The sequence below is a fragment of the Spermophilus citellus genome, assembly GCF_964194105.1.
Source record: "Spermophilus citellus genome assembly, chromosome: 17".
Lineage (NCBI taxonomy): Eukaryota > Metazoa > Chordata > Mammalia > Rodentia > Sciuridae > Spermophilus > Spermophilus citellus.
The window spans coordinates 77,432,342-77,454,024 of NC_138199.1; the positions used below are offsets into that span (position 1 = coordinate 77,432,342).

At 61.3% G+C, this 21,683-nt stretch overlaps 1 protein-coding gene across 14 annotated transcripts in view; it reads left to right on the forward strand.

Annotated features, from left to right (window-relative positions):
* The window catches only part of BAHCC1 (BAH domain and coiled-coil containing 1), a 60,561-nt gene that overhangs the window by 5,634 nt on the left and 33,244 nt on the right, over positions 1–21,683 (forward strand). The gene's annotated exons all lie outside the window — the stretch shown is intronic.

Here is a 21,683-nt window from a genome sequence, read left to right on the forward strand (position 1 = left end):
AAAGCAAAACGTACATTTCCTTAAAAAAAAAAATCTCGAAATTGCTTAATTACTAACGGGCTTCCAGCATTAACAGCCAGAGGATATTCAAAGCTGCGGTCTCAGGGCTCCCTGCCGGGTCAGCCTGGCACTGGCCACTTGCTGTCCTGCTAGAGCCTTCCTCCAGGCTGCCCTTTTCTCTCCTTTCTCTTCTTTCTTTCTCTCCCTTTTCCTTCCTCTAGATTTATAACTGGAAAGAGAAAAAGGACTCGCCTGAGCAATTGGTGATTTAAAAACACCTTCCTGCTGTCCCTGTGGTTATTAAGTGTCCCTTCCTGCCCCTGTGCTGAGATACTGTCCACCCAGCTCAGGCCCCACTGGGGCAGCTAGAGAGGGGATTGTGGTGAAGGCAAGGACAGTTCCCCAGCTTTCCTACCAGCCCCTGCTTCTGGCTGCAGGCTGTGGCCCCTGCTGGGGGGTGGGGAGGCTGAACCTTGGGGATGGGGGATGGGAAGGGAGCATTTGCCCTCCCCCTCCAATATGCAGTGCCCTCTAGCCTGGCAGGTCACAGTACCAGAGAGGACAGGCCCCTGACACCAAGGCTTTCATAGCAGTGCCCAGGTCAGTCCGGGCTGTGAAGCCTGGGGAGACCAGGCTACTCCCTGTTCCCCATCACTTCAGGTCACTGCTGCTTCCTGACCCCATCTACCAACCCACAGCCTGGCCATCTCCTGGTCAGCCGCCATTTCCCCTCCCTGCCCTTATTTCCAGACCTAGGCAACACCCAGTCAGGTGGGAGTGTGGTGGGGTGGCCTGGACCTTTGTCTTGCTCATTCTAAGTTTAACCACGTGGTTCTTGGAGTGCAGGCTGCAGAGGGTTGTGAGAGATTGCACTGGGCCTGCTGGCCTGTGTCCTGCGTTGCCTGTTGCCATTGCTTGACCCCAAATCGTTCCTGCGTCCCCCATGCACAGGGGGGTGGGGGGGCCCTAGAGGGCGCTGGAGGTCTCTCAGGGCTTCCTTTTTAGGGGCTAGAGGGCCACATGTCCGCTGTTCCTGGAGGCCCAGTTTCCACTCCTTTGGGGACTGGAGGGACCGATTGTGCTTGGAGTTGTCCGACCTGTTTGTGGTGGGAAGCCTAGCTGTGCAGCGTGCAGCCAAACTCACAGTGGCCGAGAGCCCGGATATGGTGCTGGTTTAAAATTTTCGATACTTGTATTTTTAGAAAAATACAAGTATCGGGATGCCTTTGCTTTACTCTTCATCTACATAGCATCTAGGAGGGGAAAAAATGTGTAATGAAGTTACACAATTTGTTTTTGCATCTCATGTGTGGATTTCCAAATGGCCAGTTTGGTGGACTTTCTTCTGCTTCCTTGGGTGGCCCCGTTCTGCAGGCCAGGGATGCAGCAGCCCAGCCCGCTCTCCCTGCACCAGCCGCACAGGAAGATGAAAAATGCTGGGGAAGTGTGCCTAGCTCCCCCTGGCAGAGAGTTCAGCCATCAGGGACGCAGGCCCTGCCTCCGCTGGTCTGCCTTCCCCCCTGCCTGGCCTGGCAGGGCTACGCAGGCTGGACTGAGGGTCTCCCGGCTGGCTACCTTCCTCCCTTCCCACTCAGCACTTTCACATTGTCAGCCTGCGGGACTCCAGGGGGACACTGGGCTGTTGGGCTCCTTCCCTTGTTTTTCCAAACATGAAAGTGCTGGTGGCTTTACCCTCAGGCTGTAGGGTTTTATGGTAAAGTGCTGTTCCAGTCACCTTGTCACCAAGAGTGCAATTAAAATGTTTGGAACCATTATTTTTAGTGCAGTGTTAGATTTTGTCTCTAATACAGATGGTCCGGAGGCAAAGCTGTGAAGTGGGGGGAGGGGGGCAAAACAAGGGTAGGGGAGTCAACAAAATCCAACCCAAGATTTCTCAACGGTTACTGCCTGCAGCAATTGGGGACCTCGCCTTTGCGCAGAGGGCAGCCCAGGCCCAGGGAAAAACCCAGAGAGCCCGATTTTGCCCTGCCCCTCCCCCTTAAAGCAGGGTAGGTTCCTGTCCTATCCCCTTGGGCGGGGACTCTGGCACTGGGCTATTTCACATCTTGGTTTGAATAATCTTGGATTCTCCTCCTGCCCCTTCTCTTGTCTCTGGGGTGTGAATTGCCCAGGCCTGGACAGCCAGGTGCCCTGGGCTGGGGTTGCTCTCCGGGAGCTGCAGCCCTCTTCCTGCTAAAAGTGCTTCAGGTGACCCGCCTGGAAATTAAATGAATAAAATCAAAAGCACCAAAAACCCTGCCTCGCCCCGTAGAGAAAAAATAATTTCCTAGTGTGAAAAGACCCCATCAAAGGTTCCCCCTTCCTCATCACGTGGGGTGGTTTTTTTTGGGGGGGGGAAGAAAAAAAATACATTTCGTAAATACCTCATTAACTCTATGACACGATGGAGTGTCTCTGCGGCAGTTACCAACATTAAGTAGGTGTGAAAAGAGCTACTTTCTGAAGCCTCTACCCACCCTGCTCCATCAGTGACAGAGCTAGACAGCAAAGCTGCCACCCTGCCCAGTGGAGCCGCGGGGCTCCGGGAATCTGGCAGCTGAGGACAGGGCCGGCTGCGGTGGCCGCGCCCACCCCGCTGCAGCCGTTTTTGGAATGTGGGTTTTTTCTCCGTGGGGCTGTGCTGCCACCATGTCTGATTATTCCTATAAGGACACCAGGGTGTTCTATAGGAATATCCAGGTCATGTGAGCAATAGAGTGAGTTAGGGAGGGGGCAGGGAGTAGCACTGGCACACAGCACCTCTCCCCGAACACATGCACCCCCAAACACTCCCCGGTTATTCTTAGAAATCCCCCTCTTCTCCCTGCGAGACAGGGTTCAGCAGCCCGCACAGACAGGACAAAACGCATCGGAGGTTGTTAGAATAACATGGATGAGGCTAAAAATACCCTTCAGAAACACACATAAAAAAGCCAAATCCAACAACAGAACGAGCTAAAAATATTCCAGGCTTTGGCAAAGAGCACAGAGTTAAATAAATTATACAAGAGCCATTCATGGGAGCAAGTTGACTTTCTCTCTTACGGGAACTTGGTTCAAGCTAATAAAAATAATAATTTACTAGCCACTGAGCTTTGCATGAGTTTAAATTTAATTGGTGGGGCTTCTGGCGTTTGTCACTTCTTGGCGATTAGTGGGCTTGCCCTGGCCCAGGGCAGGGTGGGGAGGGGGTGCCGAGGACAGGGTCCCCGGCTTCGGGGGCATCCTCCCTTGAGGAACAGAGCCCAGTGCTAGGGCAAGATGCCCCGGAGGCCAGAGGAAGAGGAAGACTGCTAGGGGTTCATCGGAAGACAGAGAAGGAACAAGCAAGGTGCGGCTATTTTAATTTGATAAATGATGGTACACCTTTAAGAGTGTGTTTTAACAATCAAGATACACTCCAGCAAGTTGATAGGATGTTCGCTGTCAACTTACATATGTCATCAGAGCAGGCTGTGAGCGTAAATAATGGGCAAGCACTCAGGATGCGCCGCAGCCTCTCCTGGAGGCCCAGGCTAGCAGGTAGCACCCAGTCTGTGGGCACCCTCTCCTGTCATGCTCCCCACTCTCTCTCTCTCTCTCTCTCTCTCTCTCTCTCTCTCTCTGTGTGTGTGTGTGTCTGCAGCCAAAGGAGAACAGGAATGAGGGACTCTGGATACTTCTTTCACCTTGGGCAATTTGGTCAGGGTCCCTCCTCCCTGGGGAGTTCCCAGGTCTCACCATCAAAATAAGAGCTTCAGGACTTCTTGTTCAGAAAAACCACTGTGGGTATTATCTGAGGCTAGAATCAGGCAGCAGATGTTTAAATGCAGCTTTTCCCAGGAATTTTAAACTTCCACTCTTTAAATTGGGGTCAGGGTAGTCCCCTTTGCTCTCTCCAGTTCCTGGGCTGTTCCCTAACGAAATATTCTGGCACGTCTCTGCTGGCCCTCCTAACTCCCTAAGGACTACATTTCCCAGCATGCTTTGGTCTAACTCCAGGGTTCCAGGCTGGGACCTTCCATGCCCTGGCTATGGGAATTCCCAAGCACAGATAGAATTCGGCCAGTGCCACTGGGAATAAGTGCTTTCCGGGCAGGCAGGCGAAAGGGACCTTGGTTGTTATCCCTGGAGCCCCCTTGCCCTTTCCCCTCTGAGGCCTCTGGGCCCCACCTGGCTTCCTTCCTACCGTAAACATGGGAATATAGTCCCCCTGGACTGAGAGCTGCCCCCGACCCCATGTCCTGGACGCTGTGGCAGCTGCTGCTTGCTTGTCTCTCACCCCTGAGCTCAGCCTGTGACAGGCTCACCCTGGGAACAGGGTGAGGGAACGTCATGGAAGGGGTGCAGGGGCTCTACTTGGTGGCAGAGGGCCGTCCCTGGTGAGGCATTCCCCCGCCTTGCACGCGCCTCACACACCTAATATCTTCAAACAAAGTAACTACCTGTTTTACTACCAGCATCCCCCAAATCAGGCGGAGCTTTCCAAAGAAGCCATCCCCAGACAGGCAGCCTCAGGCCCCTCTGGAGGTTGGCCAGCTGGTCCTCACCTGTCAGAGGAGGTTCTGAAACCCTCAGCTCCTGGGCAGCCTCCTGCCCAGTGCACTCCTTGGAGGCCCAGAAGGTCTCTCTCCTTGCTTTGCAGACACACTGCAAAGGGCTTCCGTGTGCAACGCACGTGCCCTGTCTGAGGCCAGAGGATGGCTTGCTCTGCTGGGTGTCCCGCCCGCCGGCAGGGAGCAGCCCCCCTGGGTTCACTCTTCCCCATTAAGCTCTGGGACCTCATTTCCCCCCACCACAGACACAGTGCAACAAGCAAAATGACAAAAATCACAACCAGTGTGCGGTGTCTGGGAAGTGGACCAGCAGCCGGGCTGCGCTGGGAAGGGCCCGGCTGGGGCCCCGGGCGTGGGGCGGCGCTCGGCTCTGGCTCCGTTGCTCTGCCTGCTGACGTTTTTATGGGATAATATACCGTTTAGACCACGCAGGCCTATTTGTCAGTGGGCTGCCCCTGTTTGTCGTAATATATAATATCACTGCCGCCCGTGGCCCTGCAAGCAGCTGCCACCGCAGGCTCTGGGGACAGGTGGGGGCCGGGTAGGATCAGGAGAGGTGGTGGTCCGCGTGGGGCAGGGGGCGCCAGGCCCTGTTACCAGGTCCGCACCGGGTCTGCGGTGGGCCTGGGCCTGGCAGGAAGGCGTGCAGCCCCCAACCTGGGAGCCGGCGGGCAGCATGGCAGGCTGTGGCTGCAGCTGTCCCTGTGATTAGGCTCCAGATCGGACCAGCCACCAGCCCTTGTCTTCATTCCGACCTAGGGGAGCAGACAGGTGGGCTGGGCCCTCCCCCAACAAAGCCTCCACTGTCTTTGCCAGAAGAGGCCGTGAGGCCCGCGGGGCATGGCGGCTTCCCCTGGGCCGGCTGCAGGCTGGAGCAGCCCGCCCTCACTCAGTGCAGGGACTTGGTTTCCTAAGGGAAAATTCCAGAAATGAGGGAGGGCAGCAGACAGTGGCGGTGCCTCCTATGGAGGCCCTGGGCAGCTGCTGGGTCTGAGGCAGAGGGTGACCTGGGGAGCAGTGCTTTCGTGGGGTCCCCTGCCCTGCCAATCAAGAATCCTTAGCATATTCAATAGGAAGCACACTGCCTGCCATCGTCCCCTGGAAAAGCCTGATCCTGCTTGGACCCCCTTCCCACCTGTCCTTCCTTGGTGTCCAGGGCTGGCTTTCCCTGTCCTTCTGCCAGCGGGTCCAGGGAAGGAGCAGCATGGCCCCTCCACCCAGAGCCAGACAAGACTGAGCCCTTTGGTCTGCGTGCTGGGAGCAGAGCTGGACGAGGTGGGGGTGAGTGGGTTCAGGACCGAAGAGGGCAGGCCAAGGAGGACGGCTGGGGACAAGAAAACCAAGGAACAAGCTCTGGGTGGGGAGCCATGGCCGGGGTGGGGAAGGGGCCATGCTGCAGAGGGCCACACTGCATCCCCTTGATGGAGCAAAGGCACACCTGCAGACCTTGACCCCGCCGTCCCAGCGTCCCTGGCTGTCACCACCCCTGTCACAGCCAGCAGTGAGCTGCGGGAGCTCACACGTGCTCACAGTGACAGAGGTGGCCGTCCATGGCTGCCCGCACTCACAGGCAGGCTCACCCTTGTGCTGGCTCCCATGGCCCAGGGGGACCCACGTTCCCCCAGCCCTGGCAGAGCCAGGCTGTCCAGAGCCAGGGAGGGGCCTGTTCCTCCAGGTCTTCCTCATCACCGCTCTGCCCTTGGCTCCTGGTGCCTGCTGGAGGGAGCGGAGCTGCGGGCCCTCAGTGACCATCTAGGGCAAGGCCCAGGACCTCCGCCGTGCCGACAGGCTGCCCGCCCCCACAGTGTGCCTTGGACTCCCCCATCCCTAGTGACCTCTGAGATGTCCTATGTCACGTCCAGACCATACACCTGGGGTGAGCTGTCCCTCACCAGGTGCCTGGCCAGCTTCCCACCCTAGCTAGCCTGCAGAGTCCCCCCACCCCACCCAGCCCTCGGCTCTGCTTCCCTCCCCCTGCTCCTCACCCTGGTCCCCTGCCTCAGCTATCATGTCATGGTCCTTGCTACTGGCCGCTGTCTGCCACCTTGCCCTTTTCTTTCTGTTGTCCTCGAAAGATCCACACTCTTAGCCACCCTACTCCTTCTATCACATGCCCAGCCACCTATGTTCCCATCTCATCTGTCCCCAGACACTTTCTCTGTCCCCTGGCCCAGCCTCTCCTGGGGCCACCCCCCAGCACCCCGCCTGGGTGGCCCCTGAAGCCACAGTGCCTGGGCCCTGCCCAGAATTCTGATCCACAGTGGTTCCAGGGGTCTGGGGGCACATTGTTTTGAGCCCTCAGGTGATGCTGACGCCGGTGGAACACAACAGCTGGGCTGCACTGGGAGGGGCCGGGCTGGGGCCCTGGGCATGGGGCCCAGGCCTCAGGCCTCCTGACCCTGAACGCATCCCCCCCCCCACCGTCCACATGGCCACCTCTCTACCCTCATGTCTGATGTCCACTGGAGCTTTCCTGGGAAGCACAACCTCCTGGGCCTGCCCTCCTCCTGCCTCCCTCCTGACCCCTGACCCCTACTGCCTCTACAGGACTGTCTCATGAGGTCTTACAGGGGCCACTGACCAGTCAGCCTGACCAGGGTGCTTAGACCCGTGCCCTTCCCCCACATTGGGCCAACTTTCCTGTGGAATGGCTGGGTCCTGAGTCTGGACAGTCTGACTCCTGTCTGAGTCCTGTCCTTTCATAGCTCCCAGGGCTGGGCCACACCATTGGCTGGGCTCCCTCTGCCCCAAGCCACCAAGGGCCACAGGCAGAGAACCTACAGGTGAGGCCTGTTTGGTTTTTCCCCTACTGAAAAAGAGGAAGATGAACGATCAGCCAGGGAACCTGAGTTAGAGGAGAAGGGGGGCCACCACCCGGCTCTGAATTGGAGCCTGATGCGGTCCTTTCATTGAAGATGGAGGTGCCTGCCCCCACCATGGCATGGGGAGCCCCACCCGGCGGCATCCTCTGCTGGTCTTCCCCAGGCAGGGGGCTGAGCCAGCACCCCCTCGTCCTCAGAACCCTTCAGTTGTCTGCACAGGTCACATGCTACTTTAAGAGGTGTGGGAGCAGGTTGTGGGGTGCTGGAAACGGGGTGCAGCCAGCCCAGAGGCCCAAGCTGGAAAGCCGGAAGGGACTGTTCCTGGAGAGACACGGCCCCACCCCACTACTGGACTGCCCCCGGTGGGGTGGCCAGGACCGTGTCTGTCCATCTCATGCTAGGGCTCCAGTGGGAGCGGGCACCTAGGATCAGGGACAAAAGCCAGTGACTTCATCTGGGCCACAGGGTGCCGGCAGGTGAGGAGGGGCCCTGGGAGAGAGCAGTCCCTCCTGGAGTGGTCGTGGGGTGTCTGCAGGGAACAGGGGCAGAGGTCTGGCCGACAAGGGGACAAGTGTGCATCTGCTGTGCTTGACCAACAGGGGACCGTGAGAACGCAGGACGAAGGGTCCAGGTCTGGGCACTCGCCCTCCCTGCCCTCTGACATCACCACGTGCTGGCCACCGCCTCAAGCGCTCGCCAGCCTGAAGAGGGCGGTGCCAGCCGTGAGCCGCGGTGACATCAGATCCATGTCACCAGGCTGCAGTGCCACCACCTCAGGCCCTGCACACTGCATGGCCGTGCTTTGTAGACCTGTGTCTGTCTCCTGCAGGCCGCGGCTCACTGCACAGTGCCTGGTGGTCAGTGTGGTGGCCTCTCCCCAGGACTTGGTCTTCCTCCTGCCAGAGGGCTTTGTGGGACCTCAGACATGGATCTAGCGGTGCCTGCCCCTTGTGAGCACTGCTGGCCTTCCCTGCCACGGGATCTGATCCAAGAGCCCACGTGAGCTGGCTGGGCCCACACAGGTAGCCTGGGCACCTCCTTGACCCTGTGTCACTCTGAGGAGCTAGAGGGGACCCTCTTTTGGGTGTCTGTCTCCAGACACCCAAAAAAAAAAAAAAAAAGCGCTGAGGCTTTGGAACCTGCTGTGACCACAGAACTGGGAAACTTGAGTGCAGAGGTGGAGCCTCCTCACCACCCCCTGCCCTCGCTCCTCCTGAGCAATGCAATGGCAGAGGGGCCCTGGCCCTGCTCTGGGGTGGGGTGGCCTACACTCCTAGAGCCCCTGGCAGTGCAGTTGAAGGGGGCTGTCAGGGACACCAGCAGATGGCCTGGGGTAGGTCCCCAAGGCAGGAGGGCGGGGCTGCCTGTGTCGCCTGGGGAAGGGGAGACTGTGAGTCAGACCTGGCTCCTCTGCGTCCTGGGGCAGATGCGGCCCTGCACCTCCCTGCTGCAGGCTGAGGGTCTGGCTCATGGTGGGGGTGCCCCGTAGGGCCTGAGGGAGCAGCACCCAGGCCCTGCCCCTCCAGGCAGCAGGGCTCAGAGCTGTGGTCAGTCCTGGCCACTGAGAGTGAGGCTTGGGGAGGACTAGTGGGCTCGAGGACCCTAGGAAGGACCTGGACTCTGGATGGGAGGGTCATGTCTGGGGCTGGCTCCTTCCTCAGCAGCGGAGGCAGAGGATCCTGAGCAAAGCAGGGAGGCAGCGTCTCTGAGGTCTGAGGGTGGGTCGGCTGCCCACCTTCCTTCCCTCTTCCTTCCTCTCCTCTGCCTGCACCATGGAGCCATGGTGCTGGTGGCCTGGGTGGTGGCTGGTGGGGGATAGGCCCCCTGCGAGGCCCTCCACCTCAGCCCTCCAGCAGTGCCTTCCAGTCGGCCCTGTTGGCTCTAAGCAGGTCCTGCCCGTCATCCCCAGAGCTTGGGCTGGTCCCAGCCCTGCATCTCCACCCCCAGCATGCTCATCTTCCTTCCCACAAGCTCTTCACGGCCCTGCCCCTCCAGGAATGGGCCACTCTTCCCTTTTAGCTTTCCCTGTTCTTGTCCCTGTGCCCATGGCTGGCCCTGATCAAGAAAGCTTTTGCACTTAGCCTGACGTGGCCTAGGTCACTTTGTCCCCCAGTCCAGCAGGTCTGGGCAGGTAGGAGGTGGAGCTGGGCCCCAAGTGTGGGCACGGTGAGACTTAGCAGCAGTGAGAGCAGACCCCTCTGTCCCTGGCCGGTGAGCCAGCCCTGGGCGCCTGGCCACCTGGCCCTGTGTGGGAAGGAGAAGCCAGACTCCACGGCCCCTCCATCCGCAGCTCTGCTCTGCTCTGTGCCACGGCCACCTCAGGCCAGCAGGGCACCCCATGGGCAGTTTGCCTGGAAGCCAGTCCCCTTTTTGAGACTTGTTGCGTCCCTTTGGGTATCCTAAAAATAAGCTTTTAATTGGCTTTAAATTAATATTAAAATTAAATCTAAATTGAATTGTAATGCATCTTCAGGCCAACCCGGAGAAATACCCCGGCCACGTGCACACAGCTGAAACCACAGAAAACCGGAAACCACACACGGGCTCCACAGCCTCCGCCCAGGTGCAGAATCATGGGGAATGCTCAGCACAAGTCCAGGCTGCCAACTGGGCCCTGAGGTGGGCAGTGGACCAGGGAGCGCTCCTCTGAGCTTTAGCTCCTTTGAGGTTAACTGTGGGGTACCCCCGGATGCCTAGACAGGGAGGTGCCTGTGCCCTGGCAGGCGGGGGCCGCTTTTCCACACAGCACTCAGGACTCAGGGACTTGGGACATCGGAGCAGGACATGGGAGGCTTCCTGCCACAATCTGCATTTCTCACTTGTGCAGAGGCAGGCCGTGTCCCCTGTGCCACCGTCCCCCCTCCCGCAGGGCCTCCCCTTGCCTTCCCGAGGCTCCCTCTGCTCAGAGCTCGTGGTGATGCTGTAAGCCACGTGTCGGGTCTCGTCTCCTCGGGTTCGTTAGCTGTGGCCGTTTGTCAGATCTCCCCAGATTCAGCAGATGCTAACTTCACGGCTTCTGTGGGTCAAGAATCTGGGACCCGTGTTGGCTGGGGCTGCGGGCATCTTCAGGTTAACTGGGGGTCCCTGGCCGTCGTGGGCCTCAGGTCTGCCCACAGGGCCACTCCACAGCATGGCACGCCGGCCTAGCCTGTCTGACTGCCCTGCGGGTGGCCCCTCACTTTGCCAGTCTGTTCATGGAAGCGAGTCTGTGAAGGAGTGCATCTGGGATGAACTGGGGGCCACCTTGCTTCTCCGTGGCTGTAACTGCCCACCCTGCCTTCTGGCTACTGGCTGGGCAGACACCCTTGGGAATCCTGTGGCCAGGCCGAGCCTGGAGCTCACTGGAAACCCCCTCACTCTCCACCTCTGTCCCTTCCAGTTCAGGGCCTGGGTGTGGCCAGGCTGCCCTGCATATCCTGCCTCTCCATGTCCTCCCCTCTTCTCCTCCAAATTCTGCATCACTGCTGCCCCAGGCCTCCATTCTGGGTGTCCCCTCCATGTGGGGCCCCCTGACACGTGCAGGGCATCCCCTGACCCCAGGGCATGGTGTCCACCCTGAGTCCAGCAGCATCTTACCCTCTGTGGGAGCGGGTTCCCAACTGTACCACTCGAGGGGGGAGCAAGTTGGCCCCCAAAGAGTTTGAGAATCCTCGTGACCACTGTGAGTGGAGGGCCAGGGCTATGGATCAGAGCAGTGGGCCACCCATGGCTTCTTCCCGTCCCAGGCTGGCCTAGGGCGAGAGGGTGACCCTGGCACAGAGGCTCTCTAATGAAGGCGCTGGGACTGAATTTCACTCTCTGGACAATGCTCAGGGCTTGCTCTGTGGCTTGGATGACCAGGGGGTGTGCCCTCTGGTCTGGGCAGCACTTTCTCCAGCTGTTCCGTGCCAGCTGCCTGCTCAAGTGGGGTCAGGTCCACCAGGGTGCTCCCCCAGCCCACCTTGGGCCAGCCCAGGCTCTGGGGCAGACACAAGGTAGCTCCGCCCCTCCCTGGGCCCGGCTTCCTGGGAATAGGAACTGCCCTGACCTGGCCGTCTGGACCAGGGTGGTCTGAGAGCCCCTGTGGGTCTGCCAACTCTCTGAAGATCACAGGGGGACACTTCCAGGGACCTCACTCTGCCCGGGTCGCCCCAGCCCTGAGCCTCAGGCCCCATGTCAGCCCCGCCACCTGGGTGCCGCAGGCCCTCTTCACATGTCACCCCGCCACCTGGGAGTTCCAGGGGGAGCTTCACTGGGCCAGGCAGCACTTTTCAGGGGCGGCCGGGCTGGGTGTGAGCGAGGCATTGAGAAAGAAAGTCTGGAAGGGTGTGATGAGTCCCCTTGAAAGGGCCGCCCTGGAGTGTGAGTTGCTGGGTGACTGAGCCAACTGTCCCTGAAGCAGTTATCTGGGAACGAGGCCAGGATGCTGCTCCTGGCAGCATGACCTGGAGCGCCCCTGCGCCCCACTGGTGCTGCTCCCACCCCTCAACCTGCCTATTCAGGGAGTCAGTCCTTGGTGCTGGTCCTGCTCCGGAGCTGGTGTGAGACCTCCCAGTGGCCAGGAAGCTCTCCCAGCCCAGGGTGGCAGCTGACCCCCTGCTGGGAATGATGCCTACCATGAACGCAGCAGACCCAAGCCAGAGTCTGTCCCGCGGGTGCCTGTGTGGCCAGGCTGGTGACCACCAAGGAGGCCTGGGCCAGGGGGCTGCTCTGGGGTCACGGCCCAGGTGGGTACCCCAGGTGGGGTCGGTGGGGGAGGAGCTGCTTGTGTACCCGGGGTCTGGGGCAGTGACTGCCCTCAGAGCCATCACAAAGCCCAGTGCTGGCTGTGGTTGCAGTCCAGGTGCTAGGCCTGTGACCAAGGGCTGCAGGCCCCACACCTTCAGGCAGGCCAGGCTGCATGGACCTGCCAGGAGGGCACTGAGGAGCGCAGGGAGCCCACCCCCAGGTGGCCCCTGGCCTGCACCTGTCTCCACTTTCTTGACTCCTCAAGCTGCCCAGGCTCTGGTCCTCCATTGAGTGTGGCCAACATCCCCACAGTGGGCTGGAGGCGGGGGTCCGTGCGCTGTGGGTGGTCCGTCTGACAGATGGAAAGTCCTGTGCGTGCAGGATAGCGTTGTGGGTGCCCACAGCTGCACCAGAGCCTCTAGCCGGTCTCTGAGGGGACCTGCACTGGGCGTGTGTGAGCCCACACTTGTGTATTTGTGAGTCCACGAGTCTGGGTGTGCCTTGTGGGGTGCCCGGTGTGTGCGTGTGCGTGTGCACAGGTGTTCCTGATGCAGGTGGGACCTGGCGTCTGGTTGGCATGGCCCACACCCAGCTGCTGGCCCTCCTCTGGGCAGTGGGAAGGACAGTGTGTGCGCTGGCCTGTAGGGTGCTTGCCCAGGCCGTGGGGGTGGGTCGTGGGAAGGGGCTGACCCGCCCCTGCAACCTTCCCCTGCCCTGCCCGTGGGGGGGTCCCCACCTGCCTGCTCAGGGGAGGGAGCAAGGGACACAAGGAAGGGATGACCAAGGAAGAGAAGACAGGCAGCCCCTGTGCCCCACCTACCCGCCCTGGGGACACTCTGAGTCACTCTGGAAGGTGGAGGGAGTCCAGGGCCGCCCCAGTGGGTAGCCTTGGCCCCCCTGCTCCCTGCCCTCGCCAAAAGCTAAATTTACTCTTTTAATAAGAACCAGGCGTCGATGTGATTTTCCTTTTCTTTTATTAGTTCTGGGCAGAGGTGGTTGGCCTGTCCCCGGTCATCGTTGCCTCCAGTCGTTTCCACGCTGGGAAACGTGGTGGCCCAGCAACCACAGGGCTTTCCTATTATGGCTGAGAGGGGCTTCCTTTGGGCCAGGGGGAGTTTGGAGGGTGCTCCTGTGCCGACGGAGGGGCTTCCCAGTGACTGCTGTGTCCTCCGCCCACCCGTGTCCCACGCCCACTGGTCCACATTCTTGGCCTCCCCACCCCACCCGCTGGTTCCAGGCCTTCCTGCCTCCCGCCTCCCTCCCTCTCCTGTTCCTCCCTCCCTCTCCTGTTCCTCCCTCCCTGGGCTCTGCTCAGCCTCCCTCCTCCAGCCACCTGTAGGGAGCTGGGGACGGTGGCTGTGGTGGCAGCAGTGGCTCAGTGTAGCCAGATGCGGGTTGAGCACTGCTGCGTGGACTGACACCTGTGACTGTGGCGCAGACTCAGGGTGGGACTGCCCAGAGATAGAGGGTTCACGGGTCCCACCAAGCCTGCCCCTATGGGGGCCTGAGAGGGCTTTCATTCTGGGGAAGGTCCATCCTGCTTTCCATGTGGGGGGGAGATGGGCCAGGGGCCACGCGGCCAGCTCTCCAGAATACACAAGACACCAGAGGCCACTTCCTGCCCAGAGAGGTGGCTGAGAGGCAGAGCTGGGGGGCTGGCCCTCAGGCAGGCAGGGCTGGGGTCTTGGGCTGCAAGCTGGGGTAGACTTGAGACAGGAGGCTGGAGTCCCTCTACCACCTGTGGGCCTGGACATGCCCCCATTGCAGGTGGACAGACGGGCCAGGAGCCTTGCCAGTGCTTGCCCAGCCAGTAAGGGGATTATTCTGGTGGAGGCCTGACCCTTGGGCAGTAGCTTCTTCAAGAACCTGCCCAGCCCACGTGCCCTCATGCCCAAGAGTGGAGTCAGCTAAGGCTTGCACCCATGGCCTCAGGCCCTAGCTGTGTGTCCAGCCAGAGCCTGTTGCACACCCAGACGGTGCACACTTAGAGCCATGCACATACACCTAGTCACAGACACACCCAGAGACAAGCGTGCACTCTTGAGACACACTCCATGAGAGTCCACACACAGTTCCTGCCCAGGGATGGGATTTTTAAAAAATATTTATTTTTCAGTTTTCGGCGGACCCCACATCTTTGTTTTTTTAATTTAGTGGTGCTGAGGACAACCCAGCGCCACACGCATGCCAGGCGAACGCGTTACTGCTTGAGCCACATCCCCAGCCCCAGGGCCGGGATTTTTATTTGCTTTGTTTTATTTGGTGGTGGGGATTGAACCAGGGGCGCTCTACCACTGAACTACACCCTGTCCTTTTTATTTATTTATTTTTGTGACAGGGTTTCACTAAGTTGCCCAGGCTGGCTTCGAGCTTGCAATCCTCCTGCCTCAGCCTCCTGATTGGCTCAGACCAGCCCGTGCCACCCTGGCCCTGCCTACTCTTACAGCACACACTCCCCATGGGGTCTTGTGCTAGGGCCACTAGTGGGCTCTGGTGGTGTCGGGGTGTCCCTGGGCTGTCCCTGGGAGTCAAGGCCCGCGCACAGGCTCTCCTGGCCTAATATGTGTCGTGGCCTCCCCGGCCTCCCCCACAGCAGCCTCCAGTTTCCTGGTCCGAGGTGAGGGTCAGAGTGGCCCTTCCACCGGGGCCTGGCCTCATCTGTGGCCTCTCCTCCTCCTCCTGGGCAGCCAGATGGTCAGATGCCGCCCCGGCCTCCGAGCAGGCTGGACCTAGCCTTTCCCCCTACATTCAGTGTCCAGGAGGAGGCCCCGCATGGAAGTCCTCCCTCCATCCCCTGGAATGAGAGGAATGTGGGCAGGGCGGAGGGGTGTCTGTCCTTCCTCCTCTCCCCCTCTGCACTTTCAGTGCCACTCATCCGGGCTGCCACACCTCCAGTCTCTCGTGGCTCCTGGTGTCCCCTGGGAGAACCAGGGACGGCTCCCCTGGGTCTGACAGAGCTGGGTGTCCCCAGGGCCTGAACAACCTTTCAGAGGGATGGGGAGGCTGCGGGGAGAGGGGAGCCTGCGGGTGCGAGAGGGAGGGAGGGCAGGAGCCGGCGCTGCGGGGAGAGGGGAGCCTGCGCGGGTGTGAGAGGGAGGGTGGGAGCTGGCGCTGGTGGCGGGTGCAGCCGCCAGACACAGAGCCAGGAAGGCCCTTGCCAGCAGCCCGTCAGCTGGGCTTCCGGAAGCAACAGGAGCTCAGAGAGCCTGGGAAGGGACTTGCTTCTCAGGAGCTGCCGCCATCTCAGTGAGCGGTGTGGTTTTTTTGTTTTGTTTTTTTTTACAACCCGTTTCACAGTTTCCAGAAAGGAGGGTGCTGTGTCAGTGGCTCAGAGCAAAAGCTTGTCCTGGAGCTCGGCCCCACCCATCTGCCTGCCCTGGCTGGCGTCCTGGCAGAAGGGCCCCGTGGACAGGCAAAGCCCCTGCCCTGCTTGGGGGCTGGGTCCTCACAGGCCCCTGGGCAGGGCTCTGGACAACCAGTCTGACCCAGGAGGCCAACCTGGGGGCTCTGGGCTGGCACCTGGCTCCCAGGCGGGAGCCCCACCTGCACCCTCAGCCACCCAGCCTCCGTTGGTCACCTCGGCTGGGCCGGTAGGCTTGGCAGGCAGGTGGGCGGGAGGAAGGCCTGGCCCCCACCAGTCCTGCGGGGCCACGTGGGGCGCCTCTGGCTCAGCTGCTGCTGCTGTGGCCACCTCCTGTGGGCAGCTGCTCCACACAGTGGGCCTCTGGTCGAGGGCCTGGCGGAAGGGTCATGGAGATTCCCGGGCTGCCCAGGGACCCCAGCCCCGCTCTGCCCTGCGGTTCTCCCAGCCCTCCTGTTGCTGGCAGTAGCCAGGGTCCAGGTGGGACCTGTCTCCCGTGCAGGTGGGCTGGCCTTGGGCCTGAGGCGACAGTGGCCCAGGCCGGTCAGCCGGCCCTCCGGCCTGCTGGTTTCCGGAGCCGTTCTCTCAGCCAGCCTGGCGCCCGGGCCAGGCCTCCGTGGTGTCCTGGGCAGGGCCGAGGTGGCTGGAGCAGGCAGCAGAGCCTGCCTCGTAACCAGGGCTGCGAGCTGGGCAGTGGGGTCACTTGGTGGGGCTGATGTGTAGCACAGATGGCTGCCTCGGTGGCCTCCCCTTCTGGGGAGAGCCCCCTGCGTGACCTCTGTGATGAGTGAGGGCGAACCCAAGGCAGTGGCCCTGGACAGACTCAGTGGGCCAGGACACCTCCTGGAGTACACAGGTCCACTTAACCTGGCCCAAACCCGTGTCCTGCTCCCTTATCAGTCCTGTGGTGACGTGGGATCTGGGACCTGGTGGCCCTGAGTCAGTCGGCAGTCTGTGAAACCCCTGGCAGAAGAGGTGTCGACACTCTGGGCGCCAGGTCCTGGGTCCTGGCCAAAGGGGCTCAGCCCCTCAGCCCTTTCCACTGCACAGGGCTCTGGCTGTCCCCTCCTGGACCGCACTCGGTCGGCAAGGATTTGGCCGACAGGAAGGAGCCTTCAGCCGAGTTCCCGGCCAGGGTTGGCCCACAGCTCTGGCCCTGGCCAGGCCCCCGCGCACCAGGCTCCCAGGCAGCCCCTGCACCCGCTCTGTATGGGGTTGGCCACTGATCAGGAGGAGGGGGCTGGGGAGGTGGCAGCCCATGGCTCTGCTGGTTGGGCATGCTGCCACCACCCAAGTTCTTAAAGCTAAAGGTGACAATACGGGTGCAGATGCCCTGTCCCAGGCTGCCCAGGGGCTGGGCAGTCTTATGGAGCCAGCAGTCCTTGTCCCCACCCTAAGGGGGCTTGCTGCCCACCAGGAGAGTGCCCATCTGACAGGGCTGCAGAATCTGCTCGCAGCCCCAGGGCAGTGGGACACCACCCTGTCAGAGAGGGCCAGTGTTGGTGGAGGGGACTTGCAGGGCAGGGTGCTCCTGTCCAGGTGTCCTGAGGTGTGGGCCTGCTGGCTGGGCAATGAGAGCCCTTGGCAATGGCCGCCCTCATGGGCCAGGTCTCCACGGGGACAGGCTCTGTGTGGGGACTTCTGAGGCTCTGACGGCAGACTCAGTGCCAAGGTTGCCTGTGCCTGGAATTGGGGCACAGGGACACCTGCTGTGACTCTGGAGAGTGGGTCCCAGAAACCCTCAAGCGGAGGGCAGTGGGTCTCGGGTAGCTCCTTTCTTGTGCTTCATTCTTGAACCTACTCTAGTGAAATGGAGCCCGCTGTAGGGTGGGGACAGGGGCCAGCCCTTCCTCAGCAGGAAGAGGAGGAAGGAGTGCTGGTCCCCCACAGATGGCCCCGCCTGGCACTACCCCCCAGCTACCAGGTTCTGGGGCAGGGCTCCCTGCCTGAATGAGTTCACAGAAGCCAGTTGTACAGAGACTCCCCTAGAGGGTCCCCAAGTTGGGAGACAGGCTGCTGTGGAGCACGGGGCACCTAGTCTCGAGGGGCTCCCTGTGGGTCTCCTGCCATAGCAGGAAGTGACATGCAGCCACCTGCGGCCTGTCCCTGGCATGTTCCCTCCCTCGTGGAGCCAGGGTGGAGGGCTGGTGGGCCTGCAGTGCTGTCCCCCAAGGTCCCCCAGCAGTGGGGCCCCCTCCTGGATGGCACAGGAACAGAGGGTCAGCAAGAGCCCCTCCCAGGACCAAGATCCATCTCCTGGGTGGAGGCATGATGAGACCCCACTCCTGGACTCTGGCTTGGGGGCCCAGCCCTCCTGAGCAGGCCCACCCGGATGGCCCCTGGGGCTGTGGCAGTTGATTTGTTTCCTGTGCCCCTCAGAGCCTTGGGAGAGCGCTGCTGTGCCTCAGTTTCCCTAGGTCGAAGCCCTGTGGGACTCTGTCCGCCCCCTTCCTGCCTGCAGTGTGGGAGAGCTCAAGGTGCAGGGTTCCCAGGCCCAGGTCCTGGAGAGATTTTTTCTCCAGACCTGACTTTTGGACTCCGTGGCTTCCCACCATCCTGGGGAGGAAGGGGTGGGCAGGGCTTCCCTGGGAGGGCCGGGGGTGGGAAGGCCTGGGGGACTTGGGGCGGGCCTGGGAGGGGCAGAGCGCTTGCAGCTGGGCGGCCACACTCATCCAACAGGCATGCCCCCCCAGGGTCCCTGGAGCTGGGCAGGGAGGCCACACTTCCCTTCCCAGCCCTGAGTCCCCTCCCCTGGCTGGACACGCCTGTGGTCTGGCTGGGGCCCCTGGCCATCCCAGGCCTGTGGTCCGGGAAGTCCCTGGCTTCCAGGCACCTAGGGCCTGCTCTTCCTCTCCGCACTCAGAGGCCCCCTCCCCACCCACGTTCACAGACCCTTCCTTGGAGGCTGTGGCTGGGAGAGGCCCCTCAGCTGCTGGGCTGCCCTGGGCCGGGAGCTGGAGAAGCACAGAGCCAGGGTCCCGTGGGGCACCCTCTCTCCTGGCCCGGCTGCCTCCCTGCTGAGTCACCCTGTGTCTGGGAAGCTCCCAAGACCAAGCCAGGCGGGATGAGGCATCACCAATTCACCAACTCCCCTGCCTCCTGGGCGGGAAGCAGCTGCCCTGACGTACCTTGGGCCGGCCTGCCACCTCCCAGTGCCCAGAGTCCCTGCAACTCTGCCAGGGCCTGCCCTCCACCTCACACCCCTCTCAATCCCGGGACAGCTCAAGCCAGGCTCATTGCCCAGGGACAGAGGTGGCAAGGTGCCAGGGTACCCTGCTGTGGTGGGGGCTGCAGCCTAGACCACCCACCGAGTGCTCCTGCTTGCAGAGCGCTCTCTGCATGTGTGTTGTGTGTGTGCGGGAGCAGCAGCCGTGTTGACCAGGGAGACTCAGCCTCATCCTGGCCGCCGGACTTGGACAGAGGGAGTAGGGTCACTGGTGACCAGGGGCAGGGATGCTGCAGGCTGGCAGGTGCCCAGGGCCAGCAGTGGTGCTGCATCTGCAGAGCTCCCAGCTTCCCAGGGCCATGCCAAGTGCTGGCCGGGCCCAGGAAGCCTCTGGCCACTGCCTAAGCCCAGACAAATGCTGTCTGATGCTCAATGCCAGCCTGGCCAGGGCTTGACCCTGAGCAGCCCTAAGGGGACATTAAGAGCTGATCCATAGAGTTCTGTCCTCTCTCTTCCCTCCTCACCTCCATCTTCCAGGTGTCACAGTTACCCCCCTTGCTCCCCTGGGACTGGGACACCCCTGTCTAACTAGTCAGTTAACTGGACTGAGGAGAAGGATAAAGACCCCCACTTTGGAGAAAGGCCCTGCTGCCCATGAGAGGGTGGAGACCTCTGTGCCCCCAGGGCTGGCCTGAGGACTTTGCCTGGGACCCTACTGAGCTTGTCCCAGTGCATTACCTGAGCCCTTCCACAGAGGAATGGACAAAAGCCTTCTGCCAGGTGCACCCACAGTGGAGATCCTGCTATGGCCTGGGAACATCTAGGAAGGCCTGCAGGGCAGCTTATTCCCCATAGGCCCTGAGTGCTCAGTGCACTCTACCCCGCACCTGGCCAGTGATGGTGGTGGTGGAGTGGTGGAGGGGTGATTGATGGTGGTGGTATGTGGTTATGTAAGTGGTGGTGGTGGAGGTGATGTGGTTGGTGATGATGATAGAGGTGATGGTGGAGGAGGTGTGGTTGTTGTTGGTAGTAGAGGTGGTGTGGTTGTTGTTGGTGGAGGTGGTGTGGTGGTTGGTGGTGGTGGAGGAGGTGTGCTTGTTGGTGGAGGTGGTGTGGTTGTTATGGGTGGTGGTGGAGGTGGTGTGGTCATTATTGGTGGTGGTAGAGGTGGTGTGGTTGTTGGTAGAGGAGGTGTGGTTGTTGTTGGTGGTGGAGGTGACGTGGTTGGTGGTGGAGGTGACGTGGTTGGTGGTGGAAGTGATAGTGGTGGAGGTGGTGGTGTTGGTGGTGGTGGTGGAGGTGGCGTGGTTGGTGGTGGAGGTGGTGGTGGAGGTGATAGTGGTGGAGGTGGTGTGGTTGGTGGTGTGGTGGAGGTGGCGTGGTTGGTGGTGGAGGTGGTGGTGTTGGTGACAGTGGTGGAGGTGGCGTGGTTGGTGGTGACAGTGGCGGAGGTGGCGTGGTTGGTGGTGGAGGTGGTGGTGTTGGTGGTGTTGGTGGTGGTGGTGGAGGTGGCGTGGTTGGTGGTGACAGTGGTGGAGGTGGCGTGGTTGGTGGTGGTGGTGGAGGTGGCGTGGTTGGTGGTGTGGTGGAGGTGGCGTGGTTGGTGGTGGTGGTGGAGGTGGCGTGGTTGGTGACGGTGGTGGAGGTGGCGTGGTTGGTGGTGACGGTGGTGGAGGTGGTGGTGTTGGTGACGGTGGTGGAGGTGGCGTGGTTGGTGGTGACGGTGGCGGAGGTGGCGTGGTTGGTGGTGGTGGTGGAGGTGGCGTGGTTGGTGGTGACAGTGGTGGAGGTGGCGTGGCTGGTGGTGGTGGTGGAGGTGGTGTGGTTGGTGGTGACAGTGGTGGAGGTGGCGTGGTTGGTGGTGGAGGTGGCGTGGTTGGTGGTGACAGTGGCGGAGGTGGCATGGTTGGTGGTGGTGGTGGAGGTGGCGTGGTTGGTGGTGACGGTGGTGGAGGTGGTGTGGTTGGTAGTGACGGTGGTGGAGGTGGCGTGGTTGGTGGTGACGGTGGTGGAGGTGGCGTGGTTGGTGGTGACGGTGGTGGAGGTGGTGTGGTTGGTGGTGACAGTGGTGGAGGTGGCGTGGTTGGTGGTGACGGTGGTGGAGGTGGTGTGGTTGGTGGTGTGGTGGAGGTGGCGTGGTTGGTGGTGACAGTGGTGGAGGTGGCGTGGTTGGTGGTGGAGGTGGCGTGGTTGGTGGTGGAGGTGGTGGTGTTGGTGACAGTGGTGGAGGTGGCGTGGTTGGTGGTGACAGTGGCGGAGGTGGTGTGGTTGGTGGTGACAGTGGTGGAGGTGGCGTGGTTGGTGGTGACAGTGGTGGAGGTGGTGTGGTTGGTGGTGACAGTGGTGGAGGTGGCGTGGTTGGTGGTGACAGTGGTGGAGGTGGTGTGGTTGGTGGTGTGGTGGAGGTGGCGTGGTTGGTGGTGACAGTGGTGGAGGTGGCGTGGTTGGTGGTGGAGGTGGCGTGGTTGGTGGTGGAGGTGGTGGTGTTGGTGACAGTGGTGGAGGTGGCGTGGTTGGTGGTGACAGTGGTGGAGGTGGTGTGGGTGGTGGTGACAGTGGTGGAGGTGGTGGTGTTGGTGACAGTGGCGGAGGTGGCGTGGTTGGTGACAGTGGTGGAGGTGGTGTGGGTGGTGGTGACAGTGGTGGAGGTGGTGTGGGTGGTGGTGACAGTGGTGGAGGTGGTGGTGTTGGTGACAGTGGCGGAGGTGGCGTGGTTGGTGACAGTGGTGGAGGTGGTGTGGGTGGTGGTGACAGTGGTGGAGGTGGCGTGGTTGGTGGTGACAGTGGCGGAGGTGGCGTGGTTGGTGGTGGTGGTGGAGGTGGCGTGGTTGGTGGTGACGGTGGTGGAGGTGGTGTGGTTGGTGGTGACGGTGGTGGAGGTGGTGTGGTTGGTGGTGACGGTGGTGGAGGTGGTGGTGTTGGTGACAGTGGTGGAGGTGGCGTGGTTGGTGGTGACGGTGGTGGAGGTGGTGTGGTTGGTGGTGACGGTGGTGGAGGTGGTGTGGTTGGTGGTGACAGTGGTGGAGGTGGCGTGGTTGGTGGTGACGGTGGTGGAGGTGGTGTGGTTGGTGGTGTGGTGGAGGTGGCGTGGT